This window comes from Lissotriton helveticus (genome assembly GCF_964261635.1).
Source record: "Lissotriton helveticus chromosome 1_1 unlocalized genomic scaffold, aLisHel1.1 SUPER_1_unloc_34, whole genome shotgun sequence".
NCBI lineage: Eukaryota > Metazoa > Chordata > Amphibia > Caudata > Salamandridae > Lissotriton > Lissotriton helveticus.
The window spans coordinates 1,370,631-1,396,393 of NW_027611675.1; the positions used below are offsets into that span (position 1 = coordinate 1,370,631).

The window sequence follows — 25,763 nt, forward strand, 5'->3', positions numbered from 1 at the left end:
CACAGCCCTAACAACGCCACTCAAAAGGAATACTATTCTCGGAAACCACCGTTCGAGTACTTGCAAATTATAAGTGTGATTATTAGTCGGATGGTAAGTGGATATTACTGGTCAGGTTGTCTAACTCTAGTTCAAATCATTGCAAAGCTCCACATTTCACATCTATCTGTGTGAACCTCACTGTAATCTGCAAGAGCTTGTCTTGTACAAGCCTAAAGTCAACAACCAGACCGAGGACTACCAGAGACGTTCTTTCATCCTAATTTGAATGATATTGTGCCCGATGTATCAAGATTGCATATTGCGATTCTATAATTGCGAATTTTACCGATTTGCTATTATCGAATTGCAAAATGCAATGTATGTAGGTTTTGGCAAAATTTTTGCGAATTCTACATATTCCTTTATTGTGACTCGCAATTTGCAAGTCGCAAATAAGGAATGGCATCCCATTCATTTCTATGGGCCTAGAGGCCCATAGGAATGAATTGGAATTGCATGCACAATTTGTGAGTACCCAATAGGTACTCGCAAATTGCCCATGCAATTTCAAGGGTGCCAAATGGACACCCTGTTGCACCACTGAAATATGCGTGTATGCACATCTGGTGCACATACATGCCCTAAGAAAAATGCTAAATTGTGCATTTTTCTAAGGATTTGCAATTTATCACCAACTTTAAGTTGATGGTAAATTGTGATTCCTTAAAGCAGGGGCGCAATTTAAAAATAATCTCAAAGATTGTGATTCCTTTTTTGCACTTGACTTTTGGGTTGATACATCCCAAAAGGCATTTTCGCGTTTACAAAACGGGCTAATTCTGTGAATCGGTCCATTTGCGAATGGGAAAATGATTAATACATCTGTCCCTCTGTCTCTCCAGCACCTTATGCAGACCCATGTGATATCGGCACCATTAAACAAATAATGTATAACTTAAGTCATGTGGATCAATTGAAGATAATGAGCCCTACTCACTCCTTGATTATTACAAAATGTGTATTGTTACAACTGCTACACCTATTGTTATATACACTGTTTTATGCTTCACATGCAATTTATAATTACAGTAAGCGTGTGAATAATATCCTTCCTGACCCCCAACTAACATACCAAATCCTACATCTATTCTTGTTACTGTCGCTATTCATAAAATTGGTAAACTTTCAGTTGTGGGCTAAGGCAGATTCTGTTGCATCTATTAAATATCAGATGCAACAGCTCACACTGACAGTTTGAACATCAATAATCTTATTGTGGCTCTTTTTAATTAGTGAAGTAAAAAGCGAACGAGTTACTCCCGCGCTGATGGCAAACACAATTCAGACGTCTCACCCATACTTTCACGGCTCTACATAAGACTGGCCCAGAATACCTCAACAATCACATCTGCTTTCACAAACCTTCCAGACACCTCTGCTCGTCCAGACTCCTACTTGCACAAATCTCAGGCATAGTGAAAACCAGATTCAGTGGTCGAAATGTCTCGTACATAGATCCTAAAACTTGGAACAAACTGCTGCTACACATCAATACCTCCTCCTCAGTTGATGAATTCTGCAAGAAGCTGAAGACGCGGCTCTTCGAGTAGTCCCACTAGGCCCAAGGGGTGCCTCGACTCACAACGACTCCGCGTCGGGCTACCCTGCTGGGTGATAGTCGCTCTACAAATCTGCATACCACAACAACCTCGCGCTCCTCTTACTCACAAAATGAAGTAATTGAACGCATCAGAACAATTAACAAGAACATTTTATGGTAGTTTTTATCCATTATTCTAAATGTCATGAATATTTGTTCTAGGAAAATATATTCACCATAGCTTTATTTGATCACTGAAAATATAATAAAATCATGAAAGCAATAAAAACACGCATGATATTAAATACATAAAATGCATAAAAACATCCAAAGAGAAATGTGGCCATTCGGTCATATTAGTATAAGCAAAATAATGATTACAACTCTGACTTATTGATCTATCATTGCCTGTGATGACATTCAAGGACATATGTTGTTCTTAAAACCTTAGGTTGTTCCCAGAACATTCATGATTCCTATTTACACCTTCTGTCCGGTCCACCTTCTTAATACCATTTCCATGTTATTTTTAATGTATATTTTAATATTATTATCATTAGTAGTATGTTATATTCTAGTAGCAATTCAATAAGTTTTACTTCGACAATTCATGGCATAAAATCATTTTACAGTTACAGTCGGCATATGAAGTATTACTTTTTTTTAAAGAATTACATAAATTACATACTATTTTTTCTCATATGAGGGCCAAAGCATCGCAGCATACAAGTAGGTTAGATTCAAAATCCGGGCACCATCCATTTTCCAATGTCCTCAAATAATGCTCCATAGTGTTGATGTAAGGCATCTATATGATACATTAGATTAGAGTAGGGCTAAAATATGTTTAGTTATAAAGAATTGTATTCACCTGAGTCCCATTTGTTGGTAAAAGATTTCAAAGTTGAAGTGCCAACTCTGAAGTGAAAGTAGAGATTTCTTTCAAGACGCACAGTGATAATGTCCCAGTAGAATTTCACTAAGGAGTGACGTTTGAAATCTAGGAACCTTCCTGTCCATGGCTCTCCACCTCTCGCTTCGCATTGCCAGATCCATAGCCAGTAATGAGATTTCTGATGAAGGGATAGGTTTGCCGGATGGGATTCCCCAAAGTACCCTCATACCCATATCTAGTAGAAAGCTTTTAATTTGCTGTAGCCACTTGATTTTGTGAAGCCTTTCGGCATCTATAACATCCAGTTGAGCCAAAGCTTAGTGAGCAAGTTCAGGTGTGGACCAAGCCCTTCTCCATTACACTAACGGGTGTAGTTTGACTTTATTAACTAACCCTGTTCTGCCCAGATCAAGTATCAGAGGTGGGGGAAGGTGAGTTGCACTTTTTCAGAAACTTGTTCTCTGAGAGTGTTAGAGAGGAAATGTTTGCCAAACTCCCCAATTTCTGAAGCATATGGAGCCCACCCCAACACTTTAGCATCATAGATTTTTAAAGTTGGACCGAATTGATTTAGAAAAGGAGCGACTGTGTTCCTTCACTATAACTCAGATAATCTGTCTGTGCTTAGGAACCGTGGCATCCACTTGTGCTTGCAGGACATGGTCGAACACAAGGAGACACCAAGATAATTAAATACATCTTCCCTCAGGTGGCTTGTCCACCAACATTATTCTTCCCTAGTAAGATCTATGTTGTTTGAAAGACATATATTTCGTCTTGATGGCATTGATCTCAAGATCTTGCACTCTGCAGAATTCCTCAAAACGGTGCAGGTCACGTTGTCGACATCCTGGTGTTTCTGAGATCAGCAAAATGTCACCCGCAAACAAGGATATGGGGCGTTTTGTACTGGCCAAAGTAGGGGCATTGGTAGGAAAGCAAGAGAGAATATGAACAGTGCCATTAAGGAAAACCTTGGCGAATACCTTTGCTTATAGGTAGCTGAATCGTCTCTACCAGATACACCGTTACCGAAGGTAAGTAACTCGTACTTTACCCTGCCCACTCCAACGAACCTGGGCAAAATTGCCTTAATGCATATGATTTACCAGAGAAAGTAGATCTAACGTCATGCTCAATACAAGGTACCTTATTAGAAGGGGGATGGCGGCATATTTTTTTTTCTTGTCCTATGCTAACAACATTTTGGGAGAGAGTATTTGAATACTTTAGTAGGGTGATTGAAAAAATGTACAAACCTATAGTTGAAGCAGCTCTGTTTGGCATATCTTGTAGGGAGGCTATTCTTTCGAAAACTGAGAGTCATTTCCTTGCAATTTCAATGTTGGTTGTTCGTTCATTCATTTTATAGAGCTGGAGATCACTCAAAATACCTTTGTTCGAAAAATGGCTTATGAAGATGAAACGTACAAAGCTTTTTGAAGAAGCTTATGCGAAACGAGTGGGGGCAATTATGACATTTTCGTGGATTTGGAAATATTTTGTTGACTGCTAATTTGATGATGTATTTAGCTGTATACGCATTTTTAACTATTAACCCAAATTTTTATTTTTGATCAATTTTTTTGTATTTTGTAAATATTTTTTGATTCACGATGGCTGTGCTCACTAAAAACATTTAAAAAGAGGACTGACCATAACTACTTATGGGGAACCCAATCAAGTGCTGATTTGAGGTCGACGAAGGTAGCATACATGCTGCCTCTGTCGATTTTCACTACCCCCAGTACAGAAGTAAGAAACGGAAAATGTGATCGATAGTGCTGATCTTCTTGCGGTAACCTGCTTGCAGGCGTGAAAGGATATCATTATCAATTATGCAATCTTGGATTTTAAACAAAACAAGTTGGGCAATGATTTTTGGGCTGAATCAATTAACTAATAGGCCACTAGTTCCCAGGCAGGCACTGGTCTTTTTTATAAATACAAATTAGTGCAGCTCCCTTGGAGGAAGCAGGAATGGGGGCACCACTCGAGATGGCAATAGCCAGAATGAGTAGATACTTAGACCACTTTGCCCCATCTTGCAAAAATACATCAGCAAGAATGCTGTCTGGGCCTGACGCTCTGCCTCTGGTAATTGCATATAGGGCTTTAGCGACATCTGCACCATCATATGGACCTCAGACTGAGGCTACAGGAAAAGATGCCAATGGATCATTTAGCTCACTCCTGGCAGCATTAGAGGAAGTGACCTCAGACTATAGATGGAAAAAATGAGCAACGGACAAGGGCAATAGAATTATGGGGCGGGAGGGCTTGCCCGTCTCTACCCCACTTAACTAGGTTCCAAAATCTAACAGTCTTGGCAGAGGAAGCAGCTTGGAGGTCTTTCCATCTCCCCTCATCCCTCTCTCTTTTCACCTAGGCCTGAGTTTTATAGAGTTTCCTTGAGAAGTGGACCTGCTGCATATCTTTAGCTTTTATTGTCCTGACCAATAGGGAGCGATTCTACTGTGCTCCTTATTAAACCAACTTTTTGCTGTGAAAGGGGACCTGCGAGTTCATGATGCAGGATTGAGGAAGTAAGACTATTATTAGTCAATAATTGTCCCTATGTCCTGTGCGCTAGATAGCCTAGTGGACACCTCCTCTGAGCCAGGTCCTCAGTAATTGCAAGCAAAATGTCAGGGAGTCAACAACCTGGACCCATTTAATGCACCGCGTGTCACTTGACGAGTATCCCTCCTTGAAGTGAGTTGGGCATCTTTTTTAATACAAAAAGATTCCAGAGTGAGACAGCGGGGATTATGGTTCAATCTCTCGAGGATACACGTATCCATCAGGAGTGACCGAAATCTCAAGTCTAGAAACATGTAGTCCATGAGACTAGAATGAAACAAATTATTATATGTTTTGGCCACTTTCCTGTTAGTGGAGGATGTACCATTGACTGCTCTGAGCCTCATGTTAAGACTTTGTACCATCTGGCCATGGAGCACATCCCCCTGAAATTCCAGGGAAGGAAGTTGTACCTAAAGGGTTGTGTCTGCATTACATGTGTTGCTCATATGTTAACCCCCCCTATCCAACTCTTATACCCTAAAGATAGGCATCACATTCCCCTCCTAATAAGCTTGGGTACAAGTACAACAAGAAAACTTAACTTCCCCTCCCCAGACTGAGCTGGCAACAGTCAGCTGGCCAAACCGATACATAGCTTGTAGCATGAAACCGTTCAATAAACCCCCACCACTACTACTCCGTCTGCTGGGCCTTCTTGCAAGGGGTGGCTTCTCCTGCAGCTGCCACAAATTTGCAGTTGTCTGGATCCATCTTAAATGTGACTACCAGCCATTGTCTCATGCAGCATGGCAGGCCAGACCGCACAGAGTATCTATCAGTTACGCCTTCCTCTGAGCCAGTCGTCGGTGGTGCCCCCCGGTCAGGTTGTTGTGGGGCTAGTGAGTAAAAGTCCCCATTAAGTTATTCATCCTCTGCTGTCTGCAGAGTAACCGCGGGCCCATATCGCAAAGATCTCAGTGTGCTCTCTCTGTTCAAGGACCAGGGGATAACTCGGAGCACTACTCCCTATCCATTCTGGTCCACTGGGCATGAAAGATGGATGGCACTTTGAGAGCCGCTGCTCTTGCCAGCACTGTCTGAGATTCAGAGGGCCGAGTTGGTCTCCCCGGCCTTGCTTTTCTAATGTCAGTAATTTGTAAAGGGCCTACCCAGTTGCATGCAGTACGGACTTGAGAGCGTGTCTAGGCAGGATTAATTAAATTCTGGTAGCAAAATGAGGGCCTTTTCCAAAGAGGATAGATGTTACCAAGGAATACCATCTCCAGTTACAACTGATAGAGAAATTCCATGTACCTGGAGATTCTTGAAAAACTTTCTGCACTGTGCTAGTACAGTCCGTATGTTTATTCACTCATTACCATTTGCCGGTGGAAGTTCAGATCGATAAGCTGAATTAATTCTTGGAACTGTATTCCTGGCATCAGCTCTTGGAGTCGTGAATACCATGTGCTTGTATTATAATACAATAAAGTGAATTTGCTATTCCAAAGGTATCACATCCAAAAATTTGAATTATGCTACTCGATTCCTATGTTTGTAAACTCACTGTGTGCTGAGAAGAAATAACCACACTGCACTACCCGTGGCTGAAAAAACAGGAAGATTTATTTTAAGATACACTCGTCATTAAATTCTTGGTTACATAATGCTACCTCCTCGTCGTGAACTCTACTTATGCACACCGGAGAGGTCCTGCCAGTCGCTCTGCTGCTAATGCCACGTTCTGTCTGTTCAAAGTTGCTTCCACTAAACTCCTCCTGTACAAATAAAGTTATCAAAGTTTACCCGAGTTCCAAGCTACACACAACTCTTGGGTGTTAAAGTTCCACTCAATAACCCTTATACTGTACCCGTGACACAATTTCTTACCTAGTAGTTCGCGTGGTCTCCGCCAAGGTACTCCTCTGCTCCCTCAACGTAACGCGTCTCAAACGACCAGATGTTTGAGCACTGGCTGATGCATGCTGGCTTTGAGCCCCTCAGTAACAATATAAACAAAGGACGAGTGCCCTCTAAAAACAACCGCCTTCTTAAATCATGTTGTTCTCTCCCTTGCTACTGTGTTGATATAATGATAGAGGTAAAAAATAAACACGACAGATTCTAGAATTATTTTAATAGGAGTCAAAATAAACTTAACAAATTCTAAAAAATTGCTTACTCCTAGTCCTTATCCCAATTAAATGCAGAATTTATTGACTTCCCTACTAATGCCCATGTATGCCAGTTGGGAATATCCCAACACTATAAACAAAAGATTCACCCCCATTTTGAAGTATGCAGTTCATACTATTCAGATGTTGTGTGAGGGACCAAGATAAACAAGTTGAATACCAGGACTCATGAGGATAAGCTCGTAGTCCTGACTGCACTCTCTGTGCCCCTTATAACAGTATATGTCCTGCACCAATGCTGCCTTTACTCATCACTTTAACATTTTAAACATGACATACAGGGTGCTAAAAAATGGTGCTTAAACAAATACAAATGTAATGTCTAAAATAGCAAGAATCCACCACCAGAAATGTAACAATTGGCATTATTAAGAAAACCATCTGCTTTATAGAAAACAACTCATGTCCACGTTGTCATTGAGCCCTCTAGGCTCTATAGTGTCAAATCGCTTTATCCAGTAAATCTCCCTTTAAGACAGCACCTGGGCATTATTGCGTCCTACTCGTACATCCACTTCTATCATTTTAAATCTCAATTGTGAAACAGTGTGTTAAGACTCCAACCAGTGTACCACCAAATTCGAATTCAAATTTTGACTTCTCATCATGCTATTATGTTCTGTGATACAAAATTCAACTTTTCGCTGTCTTGCCAATGTATAATAGTCCACCTGGACATTTTATACCATATATGACGTTTTTTGTGTTGCAAGTGGTGGAGTGGCATAACTTGATCATCTCACCTGATTTAGGATGTGTAATACTCTCCCCTATAATTACATTATTGCATTGTACGCAATTATGGCATCGTTGTCTGCCTGTCTTTTTTTCAACCTATTTTACAATGGTAAACTTGAGTTTCTCTTTTAAGTTTCTGGCGCGAGTATATGCAAATATAGGTCTGTTCTCAAGAAGTCCCTTAAAATCTGGCTCATGTTGGATTAAGTCCCATCTGCGATTTATGATTCTCTTGATGTTCCTTGACTTTGTGGAACATTTTGACACAATTACCAGTCTTCTTAGGACGTTGCTGTAACAATTCATGCCTGCCCATCCTCATCACCTTGCTCTCCGTGTCTTCCAAAAATTCTGCTGGATACTTCCTTTGTAAATACTTTCTTTTTTGTGCTTTGGTGATCTTCAACCCTGTGTCTTGAGCTGAGCATATTCTTCTTATTCTGAGGTATTGAGAGAAAGGTAGATTGTCCACCAACTCTCTGGGATGGAAGCTCTGATAGAGAAAAGCATTGTTTCTATCAGTAGGCTTAGTATAAACCTTGGGGCTTACTCTGTTCGGTCTTTCTGTATGCTGACTTCTAAAAAATACAACTCAGTCAGACTGATGTTGCTGCTGCATTGTAATCTACTGTCAAGAAGGTTCAATTCCACTATCTTGTGCTCCAAAGTATCTGATGACCCCTCCCAAATTAGGAAGATGTTGTCAATGAAACGACAATATAGTAGCAAGTTCTCCTTCCATAATGGTTTTTATGGAATATTTTCCCCTTCAAACTAGCCATCAAATATTTGCATATGTCGGGGCGCCGGCAAATCCCATTGATGTTCCTCTCAGTTGTAAGTGAAAGTTGTTGTTCCACAAAAAGTAACTATAATACAAACAGAAGTGTAGAAATTCCAATAGAAATACTCTATGAGCTTTTATGTCCAATTAATTCAACAGTGCCCATTCCACTGCTTTTATACCTTCCCGGTGGGGAATTAAAGTATACAATGATGTCACATCGATAGAACATAGTACCCGTTGTTGCCACACTTCCATTGGTAAAGCACCTAGCTTGTTCAGAAAGTGCATGGTATCTTTGATGTAACTACACCATAACTGGACAATAGGTTGCAGAAATGTGTCCAAATATTTCCCGATTGGTTCAAACAATGAGCTGCACCCTGATACTATGGGTCTGAATGATGGATCTACCAGATTTTTATGAACGTTTGGAAGCATACACAAGTGTGGCCTCCCAGGGAACGATGTTGTCAAAAAACATTTGGTCACTAAAGTGATCCATCCCATATATTCTACTTTCTGTAAGGTGACATTCAAGACCCCTGCTGTTTTTGGTGTGGGGTCTTTTTCTAGTAACATGAAGGTTTGTACATCTCCAACATGATCGTCGACTTTTTGTTGGTAGAAACTTTGATCCATCATTACTAATCCTCCTCCTTTGCTGTGGGTTAAAACACCAGATTTGTGTTCATGGGCAATGTTTTGATAGTATTCTTTTCCTGATTTGTTAAATTGTGTCTGCATTTTAGGTTGTATTACAGTTGCTCCGAATCCTTTTTCACCAATATTTCAAATGTGTCCAATAACTTATGGGATACTGGTGCCTGGTACGTGCTTCTAGGTTTGAATTCCATGAACTCGCTCTTATTCAAAGTTCCTTGTGAGGGTGCTATATTGGGAAAGAAGTGTCTCAGTCTCAGAGCCCTCATAAATTTAAAAAGAGATATCTCACTTTCTAGCCTGTTCGTGTCATATGTACCCACAAATGATGTTCCTTTTTCTAGGACTTCTGATTGTTCTGTAGTTAAAGATAAAAACGACATTTTAATAATTAGACTTTGGCCTGCTTTCTTAAGTTCTTTCTTGCCTTTTCTTTTTCCTCTGCATATTTTCCTTTTGTAAATTGGGCTTTTGTTGATACTGTTGCATTCAGTGGTTGCCCTGATTCGTGTCCTGAGGACAAAAAAGTCGATTGAGTAGAGGCAGTTGCTAGCTTCGGTTCTTGTGTGGAGATCATTTTTAGGTACTTGGATGCTGGCCTATGGAGCTCTAGATGGATCTATGTCTTTCTCCGAAACTAGGCTCGCCGCTGATGATTTATTATTAGGTCTCTTTGTGTTCCTTCTCTGAGAGTAAACCTCTGCCCATGTATACACCTCATTGAGCTTGTAGTCTATCGTATCTCTTTTGAACTTGCGTAATTTGCTTACCTGTATCCCCTTCGAATAGATGTCTCTTTTCCTATTTATTTCCTCCAAAGTGTTTTGCCACACTTTATCCCCCATTCTGCGTGATAGCTCCTCCACTAGCAATAGGATCCGATCCAATGAATACTTATTTAGAATACTGTACCATCTGTCCATGAATTCTGTTAAACTGAAATCTGTATAACATGGGTTTTATGGATAATCCGAACCCCCGTGGAATCCTTTTCACTTTGTGATATTCAATAAGTGTGGATGCAAGAAGACGTTGGTTGAGTCATCTTCTCAATAGATATTCTAACTGTTTCAATTGTTGGGTAGTTGAACCTCTTTGTGCATTAAACGTTGTTGTTTCTCTTTCTAAAGCATATATGTCAGTAGCCTGCTCTGCCGTATATGCCTTAGTGTTTGCCCTGTTGTCTGTTAAACTTGAAATGGAGTCAAACGACATTTTAAATGTGTAGGTTATGTGCCAGGGTGTCAAAAATGACCTTCAAACCTACTGTAAATGCTTGTGCACACTAATATACCCTCTACGTATAAATCTATGCAGTGGCCTGCTCGCCGGGTGTGTATGTTGTCAATCAGACACTCCTCCTAACTCCTGGACCTTCCTGTTTATTATTGTTTATGTTTGGTTTTATTATAGCTGCAAATATAAGCCCCTGAAGAAGGTTGTGATTGTGACTGAACTTTGGATCAAGAAGTTGTTTTATTGCATTAGGTGTAAAGATGAATAAACCTCAGTAATGGCCTATATGTTCATAAACCAGATAATTGTTTTGAGTTTAATGTTAAAGATTTTTATATGAGACAGTCTTATTACATGAGTGATTAACATATATGATACATTCGTTCGGCAGTGCCCCGGAGTCCAAAGTAGTGTTTTCTTTGGCACAATTAGGGGCAGTAGCAATGGACACCACATCCTGTATCTTCTCAGAATCTGCCCTGATCCTCTCACTCTCTTTTTCTTGTCTTTGCAGTTCCTGGATGGTCCCAGTCTAGTCTTGAGTCTGACGTGCAACCTGTGCTTTGTACAACACAGATGCTTCTGGTCTTGGTACTAAACCAGGAGTAATCAAGTCCATAGACCTCTCCTCTCTCTCATCCTTCGTTGGCACCGGTAGACTTACTATCAATGTTCACGTCCACTCCGGCAACCGGGGACGCCATGTCATCGCCACTGGCTGGGTAACCTGATGAAATTGGGGCTAGATAGAATCTCCCCATTCTTGGTGCAAGAAATTTAATTATTCTTTTCTCAAGGAATAATCATACCTCTTGTCAAGGGTGAACCCTTAAAGGTATTACATTAACCTGAGTTCAGCCCCCTGGTAGTTGCAGCACAGAGCAGACAGTGCCAAACCAGTAATAGAGTCAAAACACCAAGAAATAAAAATCCCAACTCGAATTAGAAAAACAAACCAAAATGACAAAAACCGTAAATCTGAATTTTTAAAGCTTAGATGGAATAAAGTGGCTAAAAGAACTGAGTGCCAACGGTAGTTAATGCTCCTCCTGGTACAGATCTTAAAAGATTCCTGCGTCTGTCTTTCTAAGCTGGCCTGTCTGTCCGATGCACGGTCACTACTGATTGTTTAAGTTTTGCTCTGTTCTGCTCTGGTTTTCTCCATTGAATTTCTCTACTTATTTAACACTCAAAATATTTTCAAGATTTTAGCTCAGTTTTGCTTAGTGTTTGTATCTTTTAGCCTAGAATACTCTGCAGCTGCTCTGGAACATGACGATGCATGGAGCTAACTCAACTCATCTTATTGGCTGCTTAATATCTGTTTTGGGAAATTACAAGATCACATCAACAAAATCTATATTTTCTGAATTATTTTATGATAACAAAACCAGGTAACTGGTACCGCACACATTTGCTAAACACTTTGCTGGATTAAATCAATCAATCAGCATTTGTATAGCGCAGCCCTGTCACCCTCTAGGGGTATCTGGGCGTTGTGGATGTGACAACTCTGTTGAAGGGGCACGTTTTGGGTTTTTGGTGTCCTGGGGGAGGGCGGGGCACTAAGGCAGTAGAGGGTAGCTGACTTCTGGCTAGCTTGACAGGAGAACTGTTGCAGGGGAGCCGGCACATGGGCCTGCTCCTGAGTGTGGATTTCTTCAGTTTCATGACAATGTAACGTGACCATATGTCTCCCCATCGGATCCCTCCTCCTAAGGCGACAGGCCCATATCTGAGCAGCCTGTCATCCTAGGACCCCAGCCTTCCTCACTTCACCCGAAGTCTGTAAGTGGCCGGTCCTGGCACCTCAGATCCTGGTGTGGTTCTTTAGAACTGTAAATGTGAGATGTGAACGCAGGGCTGGCGCTAGGCGTGGCCAGTGTGGGCAGCTGCCCAGGGCACCGCGGCCTTCTAACTATGACTGGCCCCCCAGGAGGCCATCATCCTTTTGAAAATGTGCCATTGTACCACTTACAGGTGGGAAACGCACTCGCTCGGGGTGTGCAACCGTGGTGCAGCTCAAGTCCAGAGGCGGGGCCGTGGGCTGAAGGGGAAATATGACCCCCGCATCCCTTTCAGTTGCGGCAGGCTGGGCAGGGCAGGGTTTGTGGCCGTGATCAGCTTTCCTTTGCTGGCAACTCTTTCCCTTATCCTAATCACCGCATCTGCACGATAATTGCAGATGCTTGAACTGGTGTGAGGTGTGAAGTGAACCCTGCCCCTGCATGAATGAAACGCGGAGCATCCAGCAGGACTCACAGCAGAGCCGGACTGGGAACCAAAACCGGCCCTGGCAAAGTGCTCGGCCGGCCCCCCCGCCCCCTGGGAGGGAGGGGGGCGAGCGCTTTGCCGGGGCCGCTTTTCAGCCGACCGGGGGATTGCCCGGTGCCCACAACAGCCAGTCCGGGCCTGAAACCGAGTGACCTCACATCACGATCGGCGCTGCTCAAGTTCAAAGAAGGGAAAGGGCGAAGAGCAGAAAACGGATTGAGAAGTTATTATTCTTGTCTTTATTTTTGCAACTCTGTTATATTGTTTTTTTTTCAAACAAGCATGTTCATCCATAAGAAATGTAAACAGATAAATAGTGACTCCAGTGGAATATACGCTTGGTGTTTTTTTATTTTAAAGTAATTTACATGAAAAAAAGGACTAATGAAAAATTGGGTCGGTAAAAGAATAGTGGAGATAACATTGAGTTGGTATGAGGGGTGACCCCACATCCATCCTCACAACATCAAGGGGAGTGCAACGACCCCTCCAAGGTACACCCAAACTATTTAACCTATCAAACCACACTCCATTCCTTGTTGTACACATCTGAAAAGGTAGCACTACTCCCCTGCATCATGTTTGTTCATATCTGAAATCCCGAATTCCAGTGTCCTCGAGGAGGTCTAGTGCTCTCTTTTGCTTTTAATAGAATTATTGAGGGAGAGGCACATCTAAAAGGGGTTAGGCAAACGAAAGACAGTAAGAGGTGGGGAGATGACAGAGTAGAACAGAGAGGAGCGAGCTGAACATAAGGGGCAAAACAGATATATAAAACAAGACGCTTAAGGAAAGGGAGATGGGGGAAAGAGTGATTTAGTGATGGGTATGTAATGGCAGAATCAATGAGAGAAGGGAAGAATCTTAGTTAGGTAAAAGGAATAGCATGCAAAGGATAAATGTAATAGGCTTGGGGAGAATGGGAGGATGGAAGGGAAGACAATGTTGTAAAGTAACATGAGCAGTGGTGTAACACAAAATGATGGCCCCCCCGCCTCAGAATATAATAAGGGGCCCCAATATTTCACAAATATTCATTGGTCCCGGGCTGAATGGGGCCCCTGAAGTGTTGTGGGCCCATCTGTGCTGCAGGGGCCTGTATTGTGTCCTGGCACAAGACGTGAAGCAAGGTAAAAGGCCAGCCAGAAGAGTGATAAACAGCTGTGCATGTAGGGGAGAGGTGGAAGCTTGAGGGACAGATACAGCAAATTGACAGTAGAGGTAAGAGAGAGATAAAACATGAAGAGTTGAGCATGGAGGGGAGAAATGAACATAAAGTGGGGGAACCAGTGAACAAACCTAAGGCTGAAGAGTAACATGAAAGGTGAAAGGCAGGGCTGGGATTGAAGAGGTAATTGTAAAAGAAGCAGAATCATCAGGAGAACTTAAGTGTCATGGAGAGGGTATGGTGAGTGTTGGATGTAAGATGACAGGACAACCAAAAGCAGGTAAGAGGCAGGGGGAGGTAGATTTTAGAGAGGTAGAACCAGTGAGAGAAGGTTAGAGGCTGCAGAGAGATGAGAGGTGAAGGGTTCAGCAGGTAGCTTAGAGGTGGGTATAATAAAGGCCAAATTATTGAGAAAGGTGAGAAACAGTAGTAGAGATAAAGCAGAGAGATTGATGTAAAGGGACAGAATCCACAAAATAAGGTTTGAGGAAGAGATGAGAATAAGAGTAGAGCATGAACGGAAATAGGGGGTGTAAGTGGCAAAATCAATGGGAAATGATTAAAGTGTTCAGGAGGATGAACATGTAGAGAAGATGTAAATGGGGCAGAGCCAGTGAAAAAGGTTATAAGGCTGGGGGAGAGATGAGCAGTGACGGTAGTGCATGGATAGGAGGCATGGCTTTAAGAGAGACATAACCAGCAAGAGCACAGAGGCAGAGTGGCAAGAGAGAGAAGTGGATGGAAGAGAGAACAACCACCTAGAGATGAAGAGTCAGAGAGGAGGGGAAGGTAGATGTTAGATGTGCAGAACCAGCAAGAGAAAGTTAAAGGTTTGGTGAGAGATTGGAACTGCAGATTAGATCAGGGAGTTAGAGTTTGCTGTAAAACGGGTAGAATCAGCAAGAGGAGAGAGGGAAGGAGGAAGGGGAGAGGTGTATGCAACGGGCAGGAGCAGCAAGAGAAGATAAAAGGAAAGGGGAGAAGGAAAAGGCATAGCTGTATTTACTATGGCAGAACAAGCACAGAAGATAAAGACTGGGTGGCGAGTTGAGAGGTGAAGAGTAGGGCAGGGAAGAGAGATGGGAACGTAAGAGGAACAGAATCAGCAAGTGAATTTCAGAGGAAAGGTGAAAATATGAGCGGTAAAGAGTAGAGCATGGATGTATGAGGGCCAAGATCAATGTAACAGTGGCAGAACCAGAGAGAAAATGTAAGAGGCTTGAGGATTGGGAAAAGAAGAGACGTTAAGAGGAGAGCATGCTCAGTGAGGTGGGTGTAAGAGGGACTGAACCAGCAAGAGGAGATAATAGGCTGAGCAAGAGGGGAGGTAAAAAGTAAAGCACAGAGGACAGAGGAGAGAGTTGAATGTAAGTGGGCAGAATCAACCAAAAAGCGGTTGGAGGGGAGGTAAAAGTGTCTTTGAACTAGCCTGTGCCTCTAAGTACATTGAGACTCCTGCCAAAGTTTGCAATTACCTGACTCTTTATTTTCCAAGTAGAACATTTGGCTTATATTTGAGATGTGTATCATCCTTCACAAAAGTTTGTGATCTTGAACTGTCCTCAACATGTCTGTGGAATTACAGCCTGCACTTTGTGTACCCTTACTCAAATTTGACTTTTTTATTAAATCTAGTTCCCAGATGGATCCTTTCCTGCCCATTTTATGAATGGATATCCAAAGATCCCAGCTCCTGATCTAACCTCCATTTGCAATATCGCCCTTGCCTCGTCATCTGTCCCTATCATGTAGGAAAAAAAACCTGAAAAGCTGCGTTTGTTTCTCTGCTCAAAAATTCTTCAGCAGGTTTGAAGCTTCTCAGCATCATCTAACAACTCTTTACTGCCTTTTTCTGAAAAATCCTTGAAAAGGCAGTCAACTGATGAATCTCTTTCATAGGAACTAATTTACTTATTGATCACCTGACAGTTGGATTCTGACCTCTCCATGTGTTGAAAGTAGCATTTCTTGCTGTGTCGGACAGGTTGAGTCTGAATCTTGATAAGGAAGGCAGAGCAGCCTTGTTATTACTAAATTATAGTGTCACATTTGTTAGATTCCCATCCGGTTCTATGGAATCAACTGGAACAACCTGGACTACAAGGTATTCCCCTGGCGTGGCTTATCTCTATCCTTTCGGAGAGGCCTGGTCTCTAACCAAGAAAATGTTTTGGTCTTCCATGCAATCAGTAGCTTTTTAGATAAACACAAATTCATTGAAACTGTATAGCGAAATATAAGACATTTGCATTTCTAAGGGACTTTGTACCATATCACTGCTCTTTGGTGGCCTGTGGAGCTGGGCCAATCAACCATCATGGTTCCGTTAACAACAAAATCTTGGATTTATTTACCAACGTCTTCTCGCCTTGTCTGGGCAAACAGTGTGTTATGTACTTCTACTACATCCATATGTAACACATAATCCTGCATTTGCACCCCTGTCACTGCCGCAAGACAGTTGTACAGTTAATTATCTTTTCACAACCAGATTACGCAAGTATTCTCTTTCTTAAACTTCCCACCTTTTGCATTTGGTACCGTACAGGTCATTAAGAACAGTGATTGGATTCTCATCTGAGGCTGCCCTAGATGCTCTTTCTGCTTTCTGTTGATTCCCGCTATCAAACGATCTCTCCATTTGCCATTGTGCAGTGCATAAAAGGGCCCACTCATTCTTCAGTACTGTATTATTATTTCTATTTATTCCAGAATCCAACACTCAGTAACAGCCATGCTCCTGTGCCATCCTAAAATGAATAGAGAACAAATATACAGGTAGATCCTTCTCCTTTCTAGCTGCACGAGACTGGAAATGTCTCAGTCTTGAGCTACAGTGAATCTGAAATCTTCTGGGGAAAAACTTAAAACTGGCCTTTCCATGCATTAGTATAGCCTGTACCTCTTCCTTCAAAATCCCTTAGCGCCAGGATTCCCTCTTGGTGAGGTGTTTTCATTCATCTCTTTCAATGGAACAATAACTAAAGACATTTGCATTCGCTGCACAATTTGGTGTAATTTAACATAACACCCCGAGGAAAGGGAAAGGTGAAGAAGCTCAAACATCTTGTAACAGTAGTTTGAAGGCCTATTAGGTGTCTGCTCCAATGTGTTTTAAAGTTCATCATTTGTCACTAACTGTCCAAGAAACTAGAGCCTTGCATGCTACACGCTAGTTATCATGTCCAAAAGAGTATTAAAATACATGTAGCAGGCTGCTGCACAGGGTCTGTCTGGTCATGCTCCCAAAGACAACCTGATCACTGTCAAGTGCAGAATGACAATGGGGAGGTCTGGGCAGCACAAGATGATGTGCGCCTCTTCCCACTGTAAATTATCCCAAAACACAAATAGCAACAGTGAGGCCTGAGGAAATTGCTGCTTTTCAGCAGTACAGTTTGAATTAGCCTTGCTTTAGAGATGAGAAGAAGGGGCAGCATACAGGAAAAGGGGTCTGCAGAGGGGAGCTGACAGAGGAGTGAGTGCTTCATTCTATAGAGTACATCATCACACATGTGGTGATTAGCCAGTCACTGAGCTTAGGTAAGTTGGTGGCCAGTAGTTTTAGGAAGGCAAATCGTTTATCGGTGATTGGAAGGACCAAAAGAGTATGATTAGGAAGCTACTCAGAACAAATATTCTCTACCATAACACTTAATATGCGCTATACATCGCTAATATGTAAACACCCAGGGAGCTGGCCAGAAAGACAGAGGCATGTCACAACGCACAGATTAGAAACATATCAAAAGTGTATTATAATTTGTTAGTATCTTATTTGTAAAATGACCGTATATAACATCCCACGCCACACTCACTCACACATTCATACCAACAGATTCATACTCTCACGTACCATAACACCCTGAAAAATCAGAAATCCAATCATACTCATGCCAACAATACAAGAGATAAGAATAAATGGACCAATTTTAATAGATAAACATAACAAAGATTGTGAGCTGAGAACAGATGAATGTTCCAATATTCAGGTAGCGCCACACATATCCAGGGTCTTCAAAATACATTGGCATAAGGATAAAAATCAAGAACATGGATCATCAGTTTAGACGTGGTCCATAAAGTAGAAACAACACCAACGCGCGTTTCGGTAATCGACCCGGTGTGGGTCTCACCTTCCTCAGGGAAGAAAAATCCAATGGCGTGGCTGTGGGACAAGCCTGTAATAGATACACGCCATCAAACATACGATGTTCAAATAATGTTTTCAAAAGCAATACGATGAATACATATGATAATGCGAAAATAAGGAATTAAAAAAAAGAATAGACGTATCCAGTCAGCATATGGACAAAAATTAAACAATGTAAGCGTCTAAAGAACACGCAGGTCTTACCGTAAACGGTGCTACAGGAATTTAGACAAAAAAGAGGGTAGAATTCCATTCCGGCTAAGTTCAAAGTGCATAGAGGAAGGGACAGATATATCCTCCGCATATATAAAAAGACGCCAGGTTCCATCTAGATAAGGAAAAAGAAACAAAAAGACAGAATACTAACCCGTCGTATAAGGGAACACCAGCATCTTCTTAATAGAACGACAATAGTCACTAAAGAAAGGAACTAACGATAAACATGGACCTCAGACAAGGGAGCAGAATAAGGCTCTAATGTGCGTACCAAGTATAAAAATAAGCAAACAAAAGAATATTATCAAATAATGCAGGGGATCCTCTAGTAATGACAGAGCCTGGAGGTCGAGCACAAGAAAGAAGCAAGAAGAAGGGGATCTAAGAATCCTCTCTCAGGCCAAACACTTGCTCAATCGGTTAGAGAAAGGGATTGCAAGGCAAAGAATATATAAAAAAGGAAGAAGAAAAACGGGGCAAATAACCAACCTCAAAAGGAGGAAAGTTGATTCAAAGAAAAAAGAGTAAACGGAAGAGCATAATAGATGGATTTCAAACTAAATCAAAAGCAATGCAGGCGGTAGGAGCCCCAAACAGCAATTACGTTCAGGCTCTGATAATGGCAGTCTCCTGACTCTCATTGAGTCCTTTGTCTATTGTGTTGAGAGTATATATCCACAAGACCTCTCGATGATGATTAGGAAGCCTGGGATATGACTGGAGAAATTTATGGATGATGGACATGATCATTCAAGGGTCTTGCATTCAATTATCTCTTTAACCATGATCCAGTGGATTTACCTGAGAGTAGGTACAATTTGTTTCTTACTTCTTAGGCTAAATCTGAGTCAAGTGAGGAGTCTGGACCCATCGCAATTTGGCAAGTGTCTCTCAGTTATTAACGACATGTGACTTAAAATCTTTAAAACGGCAAATCTCAGGGATTATGGGAGATTTATTTTGAAAGTCAAACACCACCTTCCCAACCTATTCAACATTGCTAGATTTAATTTCCATGTAAGAGAAAACCACCCTGAGACTGCTATAATAAATCCCTCTGATTTTGTTGCTTTAATTTACTACTTGTCTGTTTAGTGACTGGCTCCCATTGTAGCTTTTGGCAGTTTTTTCCCCTTGGAATACATTCTTGTCTCTATTTAGATATCTCATCTTTATATCTTTGAGTTAGTTTAGCTCTTTTCATCTCAGAATAATGAAGTTTGAGCATAGTTAGTGGGTTTTAAGCATTCAGTTTGTGGGAATGGTCTAGCTTTTGGTGCTCCTGCCACCCAACCTGTGAATGTTATCTGTGCCATCTCATCCTCTTATTTTCTTTAATCAGTGCTTTCTATTGTTTACTGGAGCATTTGCAAGCCACTCTCCTGAACCAGCATGGATCCCTTAGTGTTGATGCCCATGCCTACTAAAAGGAAATGCTACCATATTGGGGTGGGGGGTTCCGGGGCTCTGCCCTGTGGTCCTGGCTTTACAGCACGAGAATTCCGCCACAGGTACACTCGATGACAGCTATCCCCACTGAGTGCTGGCTCAGCCAGGGGATGTTTGTATGCTTTGGCGAAAAGCTCTCTTTCCAACAACTGACCTAAAATTGGATTAGTCTGAGGTGTGAGGGAATCAGTGAGTGCTTGGTTTATAATTTTGGCATCTACCCAGTCGTCCTCATCTAGTTCGCCTATCTTGACGGCCCAAGTGCCCCTCAGGTGCGTCATGGTGTTGGGTGTGTTGATTACAAGGGTCCTATATAGTTCTGATATATCTTTGCCTCCAATTTTCCCCATCATAAGTTTGGGTTCCAAAGGATTGTACCCGGGGAGTGGATTGGAATTGTTCCCTATTGTTCTAGTGTGTCTGTTGAAAGAACTGGTTTTGGTGTAAGCTGTCTAAGGCCAGTTGTTGTCAAGAGAGCACACACACCAATGCGGGAATTATTTCCTATTGTTCTAGTGGGTGTCTCTATTGAAAGAGCTGTGATCATTGTAAGTCATCTAAGGTCAGTTGTTGTCAAGAGAGCACACACACCAATGCGGGAACTGTTCCCTATTGTTCTAGTGCGTGTCTCTGTGGAAAGAGCTGTGATCATTGTAAGTCATCTAAGGTCAGTTGTTGTCAAGAGAGCATGCACCAGTGCTGGGAATGTTGCCTATTATTCAGTTGCATGTCTCACTTGCAAGAACTGTGATCGGTGTAAGTCGTCTAAGGTCAGTTGTTGGAAAGAGAGCACGCGCCAGTGCGGGGATTGTCCCCTATTGTCTAAGTGCGTGACTGTGTTGTAAGAACTGGGATCGGTGTAAGCCATATACTGAGGTCAGTTGTTGGAAAGAGAGCTTTCGCCAAAGCATACAAACATCCCCTGGCTGAGCCAGCACTCAGTGGGGATAGCTGTCATCGAGTGTACCTGTGGCGGAATTCTCGTGCTGTAAAGCCAGGACCACAGGGCAGAGCGCCGGAACCCCCCACCCCAATGTGGTAGCAGGGTCTTCCCTGTCACCAAATATCCAGTCATTTATTGGAACCATTTGAGCTGTCCAGTAGTACAGTTGTATATCCACTGCCCCCAGGCCCTCATATGTTGGCGACTGAATACCCTTGGCATGTGCTACCCTTGCAGCTGAATCCCTGCACACATAGCCATTGATCTCAGATTCTATTTCGCCAATGCCCTCGGCGGTATCTTTGTCAGAAGTTTGGGAAGGTAAAGAGCCTTTGGGAAAATGGAATCCTTAAATAACACAGTCAGTCCCAGAAGATTGAGGGGAGAGCACTCCAGCCTGACGTGGTTACTAATCTTGCATTCATGGCACTCTATGTTTAACCCCAGCAGATCTTGGGATTGTTAGTTATCTGTATCCCCAAGTATGAGAACGGGCCCTGCTTCTGTCAAATGTGGAGGTGTTTGAATGATTCTCTGGTGGGAGCGGTGGCCTGTTGTCCCAGCCCCTCCCCCGGCTCCACGCCGCCTGTTGTCCCAGCCCCTCCCCCGGCTCCATGCCGCCTGTTGTCCCAGCCCCTCCCCCGGCTCCACGCCGCCTGTTGTCCCGCCCCCTCCCCCGGCTCCACGCCGCCTGTTGTCCCAGCCCCTCCCCCGGCTCCACGCCGCCTGTTGTCCCACCCCCTCCCCCGGCTCCACGCCGCCTGTTGTCCCGCCCCCTCCCCCGGCTCCTCGCTGCCTGTTGTCCCAGCCCCTCCCCTGGCTCCACGCCGCCTGTTGTCCCAGCCCCTCCCCCGGCTCCACGCCGCCTGTTGTCCCGCCCCCTCCCACAGCCTTCGAGGCATCTGGCTATATCCGCCTGGCACAAAACTGGTCATTCCTCGTCCACTCCCATATCCTCATCTCTATATATTTCTGTTCCTGGATGGCCCACTCCCCCCAACCCGGTCCCTCCCGTCTTTACCCAGCAATCAGAGCCGATGATGCCTCACTGGCGCTTTTTTTTTTTTCTATCTTTACCGCGCATCCCATACCCACTCAGCAGTATTAACCGAGCAAGTTACCTACCTTTATCCCTCGACATTATAAATTAAGCCTGAAGCAAATTACCAAAACCCAGCGCCGTGTCTTCTCTATCAGGAATCCCTGCACCTTCGCCTATCTTAACGGCACTTAATCAGTCATAATAGTTAAGAGGTGAAATCACCCTCTTCCTCGAATGACGTTACCAACCCGTATAACAGAGACCAATCCCAATGGTATGCCTGCCGCTCCCGTATATCTATCCCGATCCCTTTAAAGAGCAATGTAGAGCACTGTAGAGCACTGTTCGTCTAGAAGTGAACCCCCACGCCACCGTGACTTTCTTCCACCGCTACGTGCTCCCACCCCCCCCCGACATATCCTTGACCCCCGCAGTCCGGGGCGCACCCATCCACACTCCTCCTGCAATCCTCTCTCCGTGTCCAGCATGCCCAGCCTGAACTGTAAACTTACATCCTTCTGGCCAGCATCACCCTCCACCGCTGCCGCCCAGATGGGTGCCCGCCTGATCCTGTCACACTTTTGAGACCTTTGACACACTCAACAGCGAGCTCCTCCCCCCTCTCCCGCATCCGGGCGAAGCCAGCTGTGGAACACAATTGCCACCCACTTTGTGCCTTATACTACAGCTATGCACCATACGGGTGTACCCAAAAGGCAATCCTTAGGGCAACTGGTCTGCGACCCTCGCCCGCATTCCGCGACCCTCGCCCGCATTCCACGACCCTTGCCCGCATTACGCGAGCCTTGCCCACATTCCGCGACCCTTGCCCGCATTCCACAGCCCTTGCCCGCATTCCACGACCCTTGCACCCATTCCGCGACCCTTGCACGCATTCTGCGACCCTTGCCCGCATTCCCCGCCCTGGGGAACCCAAATGCTTTCACCAGCAGACCAATAAGTGGCCACATAAACAACACCTGTACGCAACCCACCACCCCGGCAGCCTCCCACAGCCCCCCGGGTCCCCGAGCATTGACGCGTCCCCGTCCACCTCTAAGCTCGCAGCTGTCTCCGCCACCCCCAGGTGCCCCCAATGCCCGCGCCTCGAGGGCCCTCCGCATATCACTCTGAATCGGCGAGGCACTCTGGGGCCCGGGCACAGGGTGCACTCACTGCCCCCACCGAGCCTGAGTCCAGCCTTCCCTACGGCTGACAGCCCCAGAGCTGGTAGCGGGCCGTGCAGGCCGCGCCATGAACCTCCGGCTGAGAAACCCCCCCCTTCCTTTGCAATTAGACTCCCTGCGGCCTTTTCTTTGGGCCCCTTGACCTCGTACCCATGACCTGACTCCGGCATTGATGCTCTTTACGGGGGCACCCATAGCGCACGCCAGGACCAGACCCTTTTTCTGGTACTTTGATGACATTTATAAATCTGCCCAGGATCACAAGATGTGGATCAGGCTAACCCCCCCCCCCCCAAGTATGTAATTAGACTCCTTCCTTCTTATCCCAAGTATGCACAAGTGCCACCATGGCCTAGTAATGTTTGTTCTTGTGCTTGAGGGCCCTCCTTATATTGCAGTATTATACCTCTGCGTCTATTTTGTACGTCTTTTTAACCTGCTCACGTCCCTTTTTCCTCCTGTAATGCACCGTTTGCTTCCTCTTATATTTTGTTGGCTCACGATTGTCACTTTTCCGTCATGTAATGTAACGTTTGCTTTTGTACTTTGTTCACTTGTAATGTTCTCCTCATGTTTCAGTTCTGTTCCTACTGTGAAGCGCTGACACCCTCGGGTAAAGTCCGCGCTATAGAAAAACACATAAAATAAAATAAATAAAATAAATCCCTTGGGCTCCCGACTCCTCAGCTATTGCTGCACTTTCCCTTCACACGTGCCCGCCCCTCCGTCCACCCCTCCGTGCCTCCTCCGCCCCCCAACTGTCGGCCAGCCAAGCCCCCTGCGCTGCTGCGCGGCCCCGCTCCCTTCCCTCGGGCAGAGCTGCCACCGAGAGACTCTCGCGGACGGGCTCCCGCCCGGTGCGACCCCCGCACCAGGCCCGGCCCCAGCGCCGTCCTCTCCCGCAAACCGCTGCCCTGCTCCCTCACACACCATCCACCCTAGGGGCCGAGGGCGTGGAGACTGGGCGTAGAACGGCGCCCCAGGGGCACCAGCCGTCCGCCGCACCCTCTCCCTGCGCGGGCTCGAGCCGCGGACTCGCTCTGAGGGAATGAAGAGCGGGCCTCGCGGCGCCGCCCCAGGGGCACCGGCGCCTCCGTCCTCCCGCGCGAGCACCCGTCACTTCAAGAGCCGAGGGCTGACGGTCTCCCACTCGCCCCACCGGCCTGCCCCATCGTGTACCCGCGCCGCTGCCCCCTCCCTGCAGCCCTCAATACCCCCCGGTCCGTCAGCCCGCTCTGTCGGCCGCCCGAGCATCTCTACTCTCCTCTCCTCACTCCCTTCTTAATGGCGCCTCCGCCCGCCCGCCCCTCCCCCCCGGATATTCACAGTTCCAACCAATCACGGAGCTTCTTGTGGAGAAACCCTACAAAAATTACAACAACTTCCGCTTCTCACGGCCACACGGGGTGTGACCCGCGGACAATTGGAAAATCACCTTTAGATAGAACATTTCACCGTCCGCCAATGACAAAAAGAAGATAACTTACTACTATTAGAGTGACTTTACACCAGTGACGTGCCAGTCACTTTCATGAATTCTTGAGAGTGCACAGCTACAGGAGCTCCTTCTCCAATTACACAAACGCCTGTGTCGCCTGTAGTGATGAATCGGGTGTTTGCCGCAGGGGCTTCTGGGTATGCAAATGTCTCTGGCTGGCCACGCCCCCTCCAGTGACAGCAAGGCTTGAGCAGCAGCCCCATGGGGGCTTGTGCTCTGGATCCAGGGAGTGAAGAGTCTCAAAATCCAGTAATAATCACACAGCCAACATTTCAGGACAGGGAGGGGGAGATTTAAAATAGAAAATCATTAGAATGAAAAACCCCCTTGACTTCTTTTGTAAGCTGCCAAGGTTTAAGACTGCGATGTGTGACATTTTCATAATTTCAATGAAATTATGAGTGACATTTCAATGAATACCAATGACACTTTCTTAGTTGCAAAATCAAGCAACGAAATCAAGCAATGAAAATCAACTCTTTAATGTTGCTGGAGAGTCTATTGATTAGTATTTACATTTAAGTAACAAGGCTTGCAGGCATAAGTTTATCTATGTATCTTGGATAGGGAATACATAAAAGTACACAGCAGGATTATAACTCGCCCATTAAATTTCGATCCCCCTTCAAACACCTGTTTGCCCAGAGACCGAGATTGTAAGTGTTTGATGCCTATCACACTCGGTAATTACCCTTTTTGTTCAATTTCAGCAAAGCAACCCTGCGGGAATTTAGCCAGAGGAAAAGGCATGGTATGTATAGGACAGGCACATTTTGATGCATTAAGGAATACAATTACCATGCTATTGACCCACAAAATCAGAATTGCCAACAAATATCAAGTAGATAAATAACTGAAATAAAGACTCAGCCAGCCTGTCAGGCCTCTTAAAACTATTTTATTCTAAGTTTGAAACTATTCAAAAAACAGTCTGACAGAGTCTGCGTTTCTCATGAATAATAGCATTGAACCTCGGGTTACTGCTTTTCTTCTCCCCACATCTCGCCGTCTAGCTTTCCCTCTACCCATTTTATTCCTCCTCCCAGGCGTCCATCCTCTTCCTCTCGCTTTCATCCTTCTATACACCGCTCACTCTTTCTCAAGTCCTCTTCTCCTCCTCTTTACCTTCTGGCTCACATTCCCTCTGCATCTTTCGCTCCCTCCCTCCTTATCTTTCACTTATTCCTTCCCGCCTCTCTCACGCATTCACTTCC

The 25,763-nt window shown here is 44.4% G+C and overlaps 1 long non-coding RNA gene across 1 annotated transcript; it reads right to left on the bottom strand.

Moving 5' to 3' along the window:
• Nucleotides 1-17,995: 17,995 nt before the first annotated feature.
• Nucleotides 17,996-24,652, bottom strand: LOC144805943 (uncharacterized). The gene is made up of 3 exons (XR_013605636.1): nucleotides 24,539-24,652; nucleotides 18,419-18,542; nucleotides 17,996-18,242 (listed from the first exon to the last, which is right to left on the bottom strand). It is a non-coding gene; the product is annotated as an uncharacterized LOC144805943 (long non-coding RNA).
• Between the last annotated feature and the right edge of the window lie 1,111 nt (nucleotides 24,653-25,763).